The following is a 15914-nucleotide window of genomic DNA, read 5'->3' on the forward strand; positions in this document are numbered from 1 at the left end:
TAAAACCCATCACTGAACTTTTTGAGGGTACTGTGATTGGACGTGGAGAACAATAAAATCTCAGCAGCCACAGACTCTGATGATATTAGCAAAATATCTCACATATTCAGTCACAGACAGGAAACAATAGTGGTGAGAGACTGGGGATGGGACTTCTTGCTAAAATTGAAAGTGAAGGGGGCACGACTTGCCATCCATCAGAGAAGTGGAATTTTGAATCAATCCCAATCTCATAAAATCTGCTAAATAAAATTGTAAACTTGTTAGCATAGATGATGTCACCTTTCTGTTTTAAAAGTGTGGTGAGGGCACCAGGAAATTGTCTGGACATTTTAGAATGCCAAAGTATAAAAATAAAAATTAAAAAATAGATTTCTTCAAGGTCTAGTTGATGCCATCAGCAACCAACACACCAACTGCCATTTTATACCTCTGGTAACAAAGTAACTGTCACTGGAGATAAGGATTATTCTGTTCCGAATTGCTCCAGGAGTTACAAAGGAGAAGTGATAAATTACGGACTTCAATTATCTTTCTGGAAGAAAGGCTTGAGACAGTTTCAGCTGAGATTAGCACTTTGGATAAGAGAATGACAGGGGATTGAAAAAAAGCTGGAGGCTTGGAGAAAGATCACAAGAGGTGAAAGAAAAGACTCCCCAGAATTCTGCAAGTGTTTGCATGTGTAGAACAAAATTAGAGGCAGAAATATTTGTATTACCAGCAGGTTAAAAGTATTCAGACTTTTATGGTGGATGTATTTAAATGGGAACGTGACAGACACCTTGGTGTCAAATACAATGAAAGGAGTAAGGAAGAAAAATATTGGGAATGGAGATGCACTGATTGCATTAGGACCTTCAACGTTCTCCAAAAGAAGTCTGACTATAACAAGGTTTGAAGAGAAATTAAAATATAATTAATTCTCAACATTAGTTCACAAGCACATCCAAGAATCCAAATTGTGCAGAGATCAAAAATGAATTCCTAAAATAACTGGGGCCTTTTCAGAAAGATAGAAGTAACAGTTACACCATTATAGCTGTTGTTTATTTGTTCATCATCACACAAAACCTAAAATGCTGGCCAGATATCTTGGAGAGAATCAAATCTGTCTTTGAAAAGTTATTCTTTCAAGATGAGCAAGTTTGCTTAAATCATCATGCCAGTGTGTTAATTTCAGAGCTGTGGGAGGTTTCCATATGTGCAGTCTTGGTCTGTCAATGACTTCAAGATAAATATTTTGGAGTTTAATAACAGATCAGAATACTTAGTGATATTTATAATGATTTTGAAATGAACATTTGGGACATGAGGATTAATGCAACATGTCTCTTAGCGGCACGCACTGGAGAAGCAACTAAAATCTGTTTATCATTTACAAGAAATACCACCTTGGGGATTTACCTGGAGACTGCGACTGACACGTAAAAAATGTTTTGTAATGAAGGCTTGAGTGTTTCCATTCAGTATCGTCAGTGGAGAGGAATCAGATCTGATAGCTCTGTGCAATGGGTGGAAAGAGGAAGAAGCAACAGTGTCCCAGCCTGCTACCCTCTTGCTTGCAAGCCCTAGGAAGCCCTTCTGCCATCACTCTGTGGGGAAAAGAGTCGAAGGCTCAATAGGCGGCCTACAAGGGTCTGATGGAATTGGGAAGGAGTCTCACTCCAGCATGTGCCTCTCTGGCCCGGTAATGGATATTTGTATGACACTGAATGCTCTCCTTAGCCACATTAAGGACCTGATCCATTGGCTTCAATGGCTTTTGGAAGTCTTTCTTGGAACCAGCTCCTGTTTTATCAACTACCATCAGGTCCTCTCTGTGGCTTGTTCTGGACAGACACAGTAGGGGGCAACCATTGGTAATACCAGCACAGCTACTTATAGATTGAATTGTTAGGGGGAGAGGAACTTTTGAATCACTGCAGAGAGTCATCATCTCCATGTAGAGGTTCTGAGGTGAGTGGGTTTACGAAAAGAGACACGCATGCGTTCATGTGGTCTACAAGTCTATGTCTGCTTGTTCTTACTTCTTCAATGAATCCCTTAGTTCTGCTTTCCATGGGAAAAGATCATTAAATAAGCTTCCCATAGTTCCTTGGGCCTTTGCACTGCTTCTGTAATATTTCTGCAGGTGCGCAAGTCAAGATACGAATTACTGATATCTATGAATGTATAGACACTTCATTACTGCAGTGTTTGAGCACATAACAGCAGTGTTGCCAACTCTTGCAATTTATCATCAGTCTTCTGATACTTAGCATTTTTTGGCACCATCTCTTAGAATCCTATGATCACATGGGAAAATTCAGCTTCCACTTAAAAAAAAAAAAAGATTTCTAGTTTTTGTTGTTTCAAAGAGAGGGAAATACAGTTGCTAGGCATATCTTTTAGAAAAACATTCAATTTTGATTTAAATTAGTGTTTCTCAACCAGTGGTACGAGTACCCTTAGGGGTAGTCTGGAGAAGTCTGGGGTAGTCAACACAACTGAAATGTGGAGAAAACTAATTTTTTTGTTTTAAGTTTTACAGTGCTTTATTATTTTTGTACTTTTTATACCTAAAAATTACCTCACTCCCGGCTACAATTAAGTTGTTTAAACAAATGTGTTGCAATAGAAGAAAAAAAAGTTGTGTATCTGAAAACTGTAGGTACTGGGGGTATTTAGAATTTTTTTAAAAAAGGGGTACTTTTACAAAAACTGGTTGAGGAACACTGATTTAAATGTTGTCAGTGAGATACAAACCACCACAACCCTTGATAAATTGTTCTAGTGGTTAATTACCCTCATTGTTAATAATTTACACCTTATTTGCAGTCATAATTTGTCTCACTTCAACTTCCAGCCATTGGTTCCTGTGATATTTTTCTCTGCCAGTGTGAAGAGCCATTATCAAATATTCCTCAAGTGAGTGCATATGGATTATAATCAAGCCACTGCTTTTCCTTCTCTTCCATAAACTAAATAGATGGAGCACTTTGAGTCTATTGCTATAAGGCAGGTTTTCTCATGCTTTAATGGTTCTCGTGACTCTTCTCTGAACCTTCTGCAATGTATCAGTAATTAAGACCCACAGTGTCTCTATCAGTTGGGAAATATTATCTCCTCCTTATGGATGGGAAACCTCAAGGAGAGAGATTAAAGGTGCATCTACATTGCACCATTTTTCCAGAATAACTGCCATTATTCTGGAAAAAAAATATTAGCGTCCACACTGCAATTTCATTAATTCAACAGAAAGTCGAAATAATGGACAGCTTTTTCCGATGGTGGTAAATCTCATTCCATGAGGAATAAGCCCTTTTCCAAGAAAGCTTTTTCTGAAGAGAGTGTGTTTAGACACTCCACTGCTGCTATGTCGAAATAGCTCTTCACCAGGGCCATTCTAAAGTTATTCCCCCCCCCCCAGCGCCTCCTGTGGCTCTAAGTCGAGATAGCATGCCCACATTAAGGAAGCCTGCCTTGGACTAATTTTGAGGCTTCCCTGTAGTGTGGAGACACTATTTTGAATTAAGCTTTTCTGGAAGATACCTTCCAGAAAAGCTTATTCCAAAAGAAACTTGTAGTGTAGACATACCCTAAGATATTTGCCTCAGGTCTCACATTGAATTTCTAGTAGAGCTCTGACTAGATAGCAGATGTTCTGACTTTTAGCTCTGTGCCTTAACCACAAGGTTATAATTTCCCCCTATTTGTCCTGTTAGGCAGATAAAAGAATCTCTCAATTCACTCCTTCCTGGAGAGTAATTCATTAGCAAATACTATTCAATGTCAGTTACGGGCAAATTCCAGAATGGAGTTTCATGCCTAGTTTAATAATGAAGTAGATTCTAATTACTCACCTGCCATTCCACTCATCTTTACCTCATTATGAGGGATGCCCCTTGTTCACACCCAACTTTCTCTCTCCGTGCACATCTGCTGAAATTCTCATTTAGGTTAAACTAATTTGTTTCCATGAGAAATGATAAATCATGAGTCGGAGGGTATTGAAAATGTTACTAACATTAATAAAACTGGTCTCAGAGGAAGGATCTGATCATTCCTTATAATTCTGATTTTAATTCTTAATCTGTTCTCTAAACGGTTGCATTCATTTTCCATTTATATAGGAACACTGGACATATCTCACTATGGCATTATCACATAAGTAGCCCTCAAAAGAACAATTCACGATGGTGCCCCAGGCAACTACATTAAAAAGAAGTGCTTGCCCTGAGGGCTCCAATATGAATTGGTTTTATCAGGTCCCTAATAAAATGACAATGCTCTGGCAAGTAAGTGACCAGAAATGGTGATTCTGGATAGGCCTAAAGGATAAACAAAGCCGCTAAGTAAGCAAGCAGCTATTTGAATCAAAGGGTTTTGGACTTATTCACAAAAGGCCAATTTCAAAATTCATTGATATGGACCAGGATAAGAAGTAATCACTACCCTATCTCAAAAAAATTCAGACAAAAATATTAAGGGACCTTACACATTGAATGCAATAATAGTAGATGAGGTTACACTTAATCTAAGTGAACGTGAGATGGCAGAAGCAAGAATATGATTCAGACCTTATCCATGACACTGTAGAAGACTATCACATAGTCATGACTGATTTTATTGGAAGATGCATCTGACTCATTTAGTGTATTTTGTTTTCTGACTATGAAATGAAGTTTTCTGAAGTGGACTCTGAATACTAGGAATCATTAGGAAAGGTATAGATAGACAGAAAATACCTCTGGGTATGTCTACACTTACTACCACCCTAGTTTGAACTAGGGTGGTAATGTAGGCAACCGGAGTTGCAAATGAAGCCCAGGATTTGAATTTCCCGGGCTTCATTTGCATATAGCCGGGTGCCGCCATTTTTAAATGTCCGCTAGAGCGGACGCCATGCCGCGCGGCTACACGCGGCACGGACTAGGTAGTTCGGACTAGGCTTCCTATTCCGAACTACCGTTACTCCTTGTGAAGCCTAGTCCGAACTAGGGTGGTAGTGTAGACATACCCATATTGCTTCTATTTAAATCCATGGTACACTCACATCTTGAACAATGTATGCTGACATGGTTGTGGATGTGGTTGCTCCATCTCAAAAATACATATTGGAAATGGAAAAGATTCAGAAAAGGGCAACACGCATGATTAGGGGTATGGAAAAGCTTCCATGTGAGGAGAGAGTAATAAGACTGAGACTTTTCAGCTTAGAAAAGAACTGACTAAGGGGGGGGAGGGCTGTCGAGAGGCGCACCCCCTCGGTTGGGAAGTCCCCAGAATTGGGTTAGTGTCCCATTTTCGCATGCACACATGGCCCAAAAGCCTAGTTCAAAGTCACGAGCCCCTCTATTAGGGTATATATGGCTCAAGGGCTGGGTTCAAAATATAGTTCCCCTTATCTGGGTATATACGGGCTCACCCACCCCGTTCAAAGCATAGTGCCCTCTATCAGGGTATATATAATCCCAAAGTAAGCCTCCCAAAGGGCTAGGGAGCTAGGCTGCTGCGGGTGGGGCGGGGGCGTTTGGGAGGGGGACTGAGGCAGCTGGCATTGGCTACTGTCAAAAGATGACCATACTGAGCTAGAGGACCCTTTGGTTGGACTCAGTATGGCCATTCTGATGTTCTTATTTTATTGTACAGGATATCACCATAATTAACTATTTATTTCCCCCTTTTTACATATGTATACTATTGCAAATTGTCACCTTGTCAATTTTTTATGGAATGTTGCTATCTTTTTCTATATTTTATTTATTTTTTATAATATATATATATCACTGCTTGTTTGTGGAAATGCACCCTGTTTGCTTTTCTTAGAAAAGGCTTTGGAACTTTAAGTCCAGCTTCAAATAAAGTCTTAGCAAAGTCCCTCTAGGAAAGATTGGATGAGAGGGAAAAAAAAACCCATGGAACCCAGAGAACTTTGCATAGTTCAGATCTTTTATCCGCTGCTATATTTTTCTTGTGTCTGGTGTTTTGAATGTTTGCCACTCCTTTCAGGGTCTAATCCTCCTCCCAGTGATAGTGGCAAAACTACCATTGTCTTCAAAAGGGGTGTAAGGAGATCCCTCAAGAACAGTATTTTATATCAGGGTGTAAAAGGCTAAGAATTATGCTCATGATTACAAAGAAATGCAATAAGGATTAACACAAAAATGCCTTTGTTTTATGGACCATGAAAAACAGATTGAACAACAACCTGCATACAACAAAACAGAGCATAATGGGTTGGCATATATATGTGTGCTTACAACGACTTCTCCAATTGCAAGTATTTAATTTATAGCAAAGCATTTTGGGATCTCAATGAAGAGCTCTATAAAATGAAAGGAATTCTATGCATGGATGCCCTCTATTAGGTGTAGCCCTATAAAACTGCCACAAGCAAATGCTATTCTTGTGGCTGTCCAGGTGTTTTCATCTTTCTCCATCCTGTCTCTTCAAGATATTTTGGGTTTTTGTATTCTTATTTTTGTGGATTGCATGACGTGTTCATGCCAATGAATGCTATGGTTATTGATTGTTAAAATTGTCTTCCAAAATACTTTATCTTATATTAAATATATAACAATACAATAGCTTGCAAAACAGAAGGCAGTGCTAGAATTTAAGAAGACAGCTTCATGCGGGAGGAACTACACAGTTACCAGCCATGAAAGCTGTCTTATATCTGATTCTCTGTACTTACTATAGAACTGATCTTCAATCTTTATTAAACCTACTCTTCTGACCTTCAAACAATTCTTCAGCCTCTCCAAGTGCATCAGCAGCAAGCTACCGCCGACAAGGATAAGCCAATTCAAAGTGGCACCACACTCGGCCAGAACAACAGACGCAAACCAGCAGACATATCTCTATTGTCACCATCTGCCCAACATATCTTTCTAAATTCATGGGTCCTATATGTGCCTATCATGTGTGCACTCATCCAGTGCACTAAATGCCTCTATAACAGCTATGTGAGTGAAACCAGACAATCACTACGGATTAACTCTCACAGAAAAACTAAAGAAAAAAAAACCATATCACCTGTGGGTAAACGCTTTTCACTATATGACTGATCACTTTATAATAGGCCTCTCAGTCCTCATTCTTAAAGGAAATCTGCACAATGCCTTCAAAAGACAAACCTGGAAGCTTAAATTCATAACTTTGTTAGACACTAAAATTATGGTCTGAATAGAACTGGATTTGTGACTTATCACAATAACCCACTATCCATCCCCGATTTCCTTTTCATGACTGAAGGGATATTAACTGGCCATTTCACTTCAGTGGTCCCTTGAAAATGTTTAACTAAGTATGCTAAACAACTTGTCTCACCTTGTATTTAGCTATAACATTCAAGAAGAATTCTGTGTAGCTCAAAAATTTCTCACCGCTACAGAAGTTGGTCCAATAAAAGATATTACTATTCCCACCTTTGTTATCCTTACATCCTGAGACCAACACTGCTACAACACTGTATTTCTAAGGGTGACAGGTGATTCACTTTCTTCACCATACACTAATTTTTACCGACTGACAAGATTTTTTTATGAGAGAGATCTTTTCAGAGAAATAATTAACATCCGCCTTGGATAGCACAGTCTATTTCTAATCAGCATTTTGTGCTGCTTTTAGATGGGTTTTCATTTAGTCTGTATCTGCGAAGAAATTTCCCAGTTAATGAATAACAGGATAAGTCACTCTGCCAGATAATTAGCCAAATAATAATTACATTAAATTAAGCAAATCAGTAAGAGCATAGTGGTCTTAGTTAAATTGCAATTCACTTTCATAAACCAATCCCTGTATTCAGCAAAGAGCCAATATTTGCATTTGAACTTGCTGGGTAAAGGATTGCTTTATAATTACACTCTTTAACGTATGCAGATTAGATTGAAGAAGTCTCTCCACTGAAACTCAATAAGAAGAAATAGACATTTTAAAGAAGTCTGGATTTAGAGGCTCGCTCTATTCAAACTGTGATTACGAATAGGTTTCTCTATCACAAAATTCAAATTAATCACTGTTAAGCCTCCAATAATCTGAAGTATGATTCTAATAAAATGGCTAGCTAATAAATTATGTACTTGTGCCATACAGATATAGTAGTCTTTTAGCCTCTCAATGATATTCAGAAAATTTCAATCACTAACAGTTTTCCCCTTCGAAAGTCACAGGTAAATCCCTTTATTTTTGTGCTTCCTGTCAGCAGCACCTTCATGACAAACGGTGCATGAGATGACTGAACTTAATACATTCTGATCCTTTTTGGGAGTAATACCAAGAACATGTAAATGGTGAAAACAGAGAATTGCTGCCAAACTAAACTGGATTTTTAAGGCAAAATCTTACTTCCCATGTAAATTATCTAACCCCCTTTTCTCAAGAAAGGAAAGAAAATAGATTGTGTTTCCCATGTATTCCATTCCACATTACAAATAAAAAAGAATGAATATGAGTCAAATTATCAGATGGGATGTGTTGGCATTTACTTCAGCTAAGAATCTGGAAATATGTAAAGACTGGTGTCTAGGTGTGCGTGCTATTTGCTTGCAATGGCCACATCACTTACAAGGGGAAGAGTCCCAAAGACAGTTCTTCCTAGAAGGGTGGCAGTAATAACTGTAAAACACTCCACAACGTTGTGTGTGTTTTGGTGCCACTAATATAATGTAAAAGTTTTTACATTCTTCTTCCCTTTCAGATGGTATTAAAAAAAGGCCAACCTGTAACATGCCTGGCTTGATAGTTGCCTTCATAAACATCAAAGCGCTAACTAACTACCATACTGACCACTGCTCATTGCATCAAATTTGGTGTTACCATGTTTTTCCCCCTCTCCTGTCTGTTAGAGTCAGTTGATGTTTCTCACTATATACATAGATTGCAAACTCTTTGGGTTAGGAGCCATCTTTGTGGTGATATAGCCAGGACTGCTACCACTACTGATTATTAAAGGTTGTCCAATGTATCCAATTATAAGATTCTATTTTCAGTTGTTATAACATTGGCAAATTTTTAAACTCTTTTGGCTGACATTTTCAATGCCAGTTGTCTGCCTCAGGCTGAGCCATTATGGAAAATTTTAGCCCAAATGCTCCAACTGTTTTGTGAGGAAAAGGATAGAGAATTTTTTTTTCCACATTACAAAGGTCTAGTTCATTTCTTTTGGAAGCTCCAATGCCCCTTTCTTCTGACATTCCACCTGTGGAGCAGGGACTTGAAATTTAACAGAGGGGTGGCCACTGTCAGGGATGCATTTTTCTGAGCCCAGGAATAATCACTCTAAGTTATATAAGTCTTTGAAAAATCAGCTTCAACATACTCAGAGATCTTCTAAAGCTTAAGAGCTAAAATCTAGGAAAGTTCTGTTCTTCCTGAGCATGCACCAGCCTGCAATTGCTGTTTCTAGCTGCTGCAGGCTGAATGGGGAACAGGCACCAGAAGGGAGGACAAGACACATTCTCTTTCCCTTCAGTAACTGCCCTGATGGATCTGGGAAGCACAGAGGAAGAAGCTGCCTGATTTGAATACAGAGGGGATAAGAGACAGTCCTGGGGAAGAGAGCGATGGGGGTAGAACTGGAGACTGGCAGAGGAAAGAGAAATTCCTACTGGAATTTGGCATAGGTGGAGAGATTGTGATTGGCTAGGCAAGGAAACTGGAACTGAGAGCCAGATGGACTGAGACTGGGACTGGCAACCGGGGGGTCAGAGAAAGGGGTGACAGATCTGATGAAGAGCCAAGGTGGAGGGGGAGGACTGGGACTAGCTGAATAAGCTCTGCCCATCTTGTATACTAAATAAGGCAGGATCCAGTAGGAAAAATAGTATGTGATCTTCTAATCAAAGGCTGTATCATAATACATACATGTAAGGTGACCAAATTAAGATTGCACAGATGAACTTAATTTGAGCTTTTCCTAACTTTTGAGTGTTTGGCTTAATGTTCTTCAAATGTGTGTACATGTGGGTGTACAGTAAAAGACAGTGTACTGTGTGCCATAGTTTTCACGTATTACTTTACAAAGATACTGTGATAGATCAGAAGCACCCTTTTAGGTTTTAATCTTTTTCAAGGTCAGGCACCTCATCATCATCACCATCATCAACAACAACCACCATGGGCTCAGTGCCCATTGGTGACCGATGCCTCTCTCACTTCCTTCCATCTTTTCCTGTTCAGTGCAGAGTGGCTTAGTTTCTGTAGCCTAGCTCCGCACCAATCTACTATATCAACTCCCCATTCTCTGTGTGGTCTGCCTCTCCTATTCGGACCATCCATTATGCTGAATACCAGGATCTTAACTTTTTGCTCATCGTTCCTTCTGTAGATATGCCCGAATAGCTGTAACTTCCATTGTATAACCTTCTCCAGTAGGTTCTCGTTCGGCTGTATCTTCCTATATTATTTCTTGTTGGTGACCTTCTGCATCCATCCTATTCTCAGGATCTTTCTATAATAACTCCTCTCAAATGCCAATATCCTTCTCTTTGAATCTTTCATTATCACCTGCGTGTCACATCCGTACAACATGCTGCTAAATACACACATTTTCAAGACACTCCTCTTTGTTTCTTATTCTCTGCAGTTTTGTGCATGAAGACTAACTTCTCAGGTTCATTAGAAAATCCAACATTTTAAAAAGGTAACCTGAAAAAGCTTAATGTTTATTTGCAGTGATGGAATGAAAAGGTTCTGAAATAATTTTGCATATCCCGCTTTTTCAGACAGACTCGATTAAAACCCACCTACTTTCTGCTGCCTCAGACACATGCACACTTTAAAGATGTGCTATGGAGCCTTGGTGTGGATCTACCAGCCTGTAAAGCTCATTGTGTACGACTGGTAATCTGCAGGACCCAAAGTGATTCTCGGTATTTAAAGCTTCTTCTACTTCATCAGAAATGCTCAATAACATAATACAACTGTGATTCCTGACTTAACTGGTCAGTCAGGAAATGGAATAGCTGCCTCAGAATGTCAGCACAGTAGTGGTCAAGGTTCTTAAGCACTACTGCTAAACGGCAAGTTAAAAACACTAATTGAAATGCAAGTAGTAAAGTTGCAGGTTGTTGATAGGTGCAAACCATTACAAACAACAATTACATGGAAAATGTGAAATGGCACACAACTGTATTAAAACAAAAAGGCTGAACCAAAGTACATTTGGCAGCCCAATGAGGCTCACAAAGAAATAGATGGACACGCAAACAAACGTCTAAGTCTGAAACAAAGCTCTCCCATTATGGATTGGAATCACAGAGAAAAATTTGGACTGATCTTCTTTACCCAGCTAAAAATTAAAATCACGGCATCTCAAATAGGGATGGAAAATCCCATGTAATTAGTTAACTGGTTAAATGTTAACTCAAGCAATCAAATGGGGAATAGGTGGTGGTAGGGGGGGGAGGTACTCCAGCTCCCCTGCTTGCCATGGTGAGTCTGGAGAGGCCCTGCCCGCAGTGGGGAGACGGGGCTGCTCCAGTCCCTACTGGTTTAAGCATCACCCATTAAGGGTGATGATTATGGTTAACTGATTAACAGTTAACCACTCACATTTCTAATTTCATATATAACTACAAATCAACAGGGTTTCGTGTTAACTTGGTGATGGGGGACATTCATAGAACTGATTTTTTTCCCCTCAGGCATTTTACTATAGCTTTTATCCAGATGACTGTTGCATTGTAAAATAATAATAATTCTTATATACACCATAAAGGGAAACCATAATTTTTTTAAAAATCCACTGAAAAATTTGAAATTTGAATCTGATTTTAAATCATATTCTAAATATATTTACTGTTTGAAATAACTCCACTTCTATGAGAGGCAAAGTACTTCTTGTCAATGGGATTAGGATGATGCAGTGTCTGAACAGAAATTGCATTACTTCCATTACCTGTTGGCTGGCGGCCACACCACTAGGTCCGACAGGTGGAGCCTAGTGTGGCTCCCAGGTTGATCTCCCTCACTTCTGAAGGGCTAAGGCTGCGAGAGTGACAGATGGGCTGTGAAATTTAGGATGGTGTGGGAGGAGGCTTCAGCTGTCAATGCCTCACATAGCTAAGTTGGTGGAAGTACTCCTTGTGTGGACATATACCACTGACAGACTGGACATGAATAGCCATAGCCATTTCTGTGGTGGCTGCATGTCAACCTAACTTAGGTCAACTGAATTTTGTAGCATTGACAAGACCTTATATGAAGGTTTAAAGTTCAGTGTGTTCTTTAGTACTTCGTTGAACAGAAGTAGGCTTAATCTGCTGCTTAAATGCTTCACTGATGCCTAGTATTTAGGCCTTATGAGAAAATAATGGTTTAAAGGGCAGGCTGAAAGACTGGCATTTATGTAGGGTAGTGTTTTATACTACTACCCATCGCTGTAGCAGCTGAGCATCTTCCAAGTTGATGTTAATCGTGAAGTCCCTAGTGTATGTCACCGCTTTTTAGGGTAAAACCTCCGTATCGGGTAGGACTAGGTGGTCTCCCACCTTTTTAAGCATGAGATCACTTTTTGAATTTAAGTGCAATCCAGGATCTACCTCAATCCCAAACACCCTTGCCCCGCTTCCTTCCTGTCCCTTCTCTGAGGCCTGCCCCTGCTCATTCCATTCTCCCTCATTTTTATCAGGTGTTTGGTGTTCAGAAGGGGTTCAGGACTGGGGGCCAATTCAGAATGTTGGCTCCAGCTGGACCCACTTACCACACGTGGCTTCTGGGTGGTCTTGCAGGGGGCTAAGGCAGGCTCACCCCTCCCCTGGCTCTGAACCACTTCCAAAAGCAGCCAGCAAATTCCCTCCATCCCTGCCCCCCCTCTGCTCTGTGGAGATGCAGTACAGGGTGGAGGGAAGGGCACCCTGACATCATCACCCCCATGTCCTCCTCTTTACATGTCCTGCACAGCAAGCAGGAGGCTTCCAGGAGTGAGGGGCAGCTCCAAGGCGGAGGGCAGGAGCAGCATGGCAGTGCTGACAGGGGCAGATAAAGTGCCAGCACTTGATAGTCTCCAGGCCAAACCTGTCAGGATCACCTGTCAAAGGCTTCAAGATCTACTGGTTGGTGACCACTGGACTAAGAGGGTTAAAAAAATCTCAGTTTTTAAGATTGCATTGATTCAGGCTTGTTGGTTGGGCTTTTGGGGGTGTTAGTGCTGAGAGCTTCATTCTTTTGGGGAGTTTAATGCTTGCTGAACCATTGCCCAAGCTACTCAATATTCCTTATGCCTTGGCCAGCCCAGCCGTAAAACTGGATAAAACAGAACTGCACTAAAAATCTCTTGCTGCACAAGAATGAAGTTTTCCTTGGTAAACACCATTAAAATAACAAAAAAGGAATTCTGTGAGTGATCTGTGATTCAATATCTATTTTCTTTCTCAGACGTGACTTTCAGAACTCACCTGGGGCAGCATTCCTTCTGGGACATAGTGCACATACCATACAAACCCATTCCTTTATTATTCATGCATGTATAAGTTCCTGTATTGAATTACATCTCTCATATTTCATTTTGTAGCTTAGTGTTGAGGTTCAGATTGATCACGATGTCTCACTGGTATATTGACTAAAGCAACATTCTTGTCCTAACAGCAGGCTCTTCTATCCCAGGAGGGTAAATGAGATGACACGCCTTTGTATTCATAAATAACAGCTCAAAATTTCTGGATGGCTTTCTTTTTAACTTGACCAAAACTCCTGGGTGGCTGGCCATGAAATTATTGCCTTTTTATTGCTGTTTAATTTTAGTCCATAATGGAAAGCCATTATTCAGTAGCTGTAGGCTGACACGGTAAGTGGCTTTCCGAGCTCCTAGTTTTATAGGTGTTACTGTTGAATTAGTTTCAGAAAGCATAAAGAAAAAAAAACCCTAAAGTTTTACTGGAGTCTGCCAAAGAGCTATACATCTTTGTCCAATAAATCTGCAGGTTTGTCTTCACATTGCTTGCTACAAGGTGTGTATTTAATTGGCCTAAATTATCATAAATTAGACAAACTTATTATGCTAATATATTTTAAAAAGGATAAAATTGGTATGAAGTATAGATTTTATTGCCTTGTCATCTTACTGCCTATTAACGGATATGAAAACAAATATCTTCATGTATGCTGTTCATGTAAGTGAGACTGTGAAGGGAGTAGTTTATACATATAGGTGATTTTTTTTAGGGTTCCCAGGTATCCAGTTGTCAACCGAACACCTGGTTGAAAAGGGACCTTCCTCACCCCTTCCCAGCCCTGAGAACATGAGTGAGTGAGGGTGGGAGACAGGGAGAGTCAGATGGGGTGTGTGTAGCATGGGTTGGCTTTGGAGAAGGGATGGGGCAAAGGTGTTCAGTCATAAATATGTGAATCCTAAAATTCAGGAAATGTACATAAGGGTGGGAAAGAAGTGCAGATTTTAGCACAGACAGGGTTTTACTCTTTCATGTTCCAGGTGCAATCCAGACCAGTGGGATTGTTTCACTACTTGCCCGGCAACTCTGGTTGCCTCACAATGCTCTGCTGTTGTAGGTCCTAACCTGGGCCACTCACATCCTGCAGAGCTGTAGCTCTGGTCCTGTAGCTCTGACCCCAGCTGCCTGTCAGCAACATACTTGCCATGCTCTGGTTTTTAGCAGCCTTGGTTACTACATGCCGGGTAACCCCACCACACTCCCATTCCCAAAATTTCCCCAAAACAATGTTCAGCCTTCTCCAGGGCAATTCATATATTAGAGGTTTATTGCCACTGAAAGAAGCCAATATGCGGCAATTGGCAACTTTAACTGGACCCACTCAAACAGTTCAGTTCAAGCACAGGACTGGATTAGTTTTGCTTAAGAAATAAAACAAAATTAAGAAGATAACAGCCATACGGGGTCAGACCAAGGTGCATCTAGCCCTGTCTTCCAACAGTGAACAATGCCAGTTGCTTCAGAGGGACGTTTATTTTACTTCAAAGAGAGATTTCAAGTGAGTGTAAGTATAAGATATTAAAAGCAGGACTGGTTACAAGAGAAATGAAGACAAAATGCTTTCTGTTAACTAAAACTTAATAAACTATTTTTGGTTCAAGGTACAATCCTTACCACATGCTCACAGCAACATTGCTAGCCAAATTTTTGTGTCAGCCAAAAGGCTGGTTCCTTTGTCATCTTATGTGAATGTGAGAGAGAGAGAGAGAGAGAGAGAGAGAGAGAGAAAGAAATGCATTTTCCTGTGTTTCCCACCCAAGATAAAGTTCCTTTCCACTCTGAGAATGGAGATGTGGCATCTTGCGGTGAAAGAGATTCCATGCTATTGTTTGCTAAAATGCAGATTAATCCGTTCCTGTTTCCCTTTGTAGCCAAAGAATGGTCACTTGACCTAGCTAGAGGAATCAACTTGTCCTTTGTATCTGAGACACCTGTTTACCTCCCCTTTGTTGTCACAAGGACTTTGTTTACTAGTCATTAATAAACTGAGGCAAACTTGCACTTCTTTATGTAGGAACTTTAGGGGGTAGCCAAGTTAGTCTTTTACTGAAAAAAACAACAAATTGTCTGGTAGCACTTTATAGATTAACGAAACATGTAGATGGTATCATGAGCTTTCGTGGGCACAGACCACTTCTTCAGATGACCAGTCATCTGAAGAAGTGGGCTGTGCCCACGAAAGCTCATGATACCATCCACATGTTTTGTTAGTCTATAAAGTGCTATCAGACCATTTGTTGATTTTTTTCTTTATGTAAGATAGACATGTTTAAGAATGGCTGCCTAGTGAGCGCTATGTGGGTTTGAACATGTGCTAACAGCTTTACATATGTATGTTACTACATACATTTTACCTTTATATTATTGACCAGTTACTTACTAACTTTGAAATGATACATCACAAGGCATAGTTTATACAAACAGTGTGTACAGTATGAATGCAGGGGTGTGTTCAATCATACAATTTTTAGATTGAAA

Source organism: Pelodiscus sinensis, chromosome 3 (assembly GCF_049634645.1).
Source record: "Pelodiscus sinensis isolate JC-2024 chromosome 3, ASM4963464v1, whole genome shotgun sequence".
Taxonomy (NCBI): Eukaryota; Metazoa; Chordata; order Testudines; family Trionychidae; genus Pelodiscus; species Pelodiscus sinensis.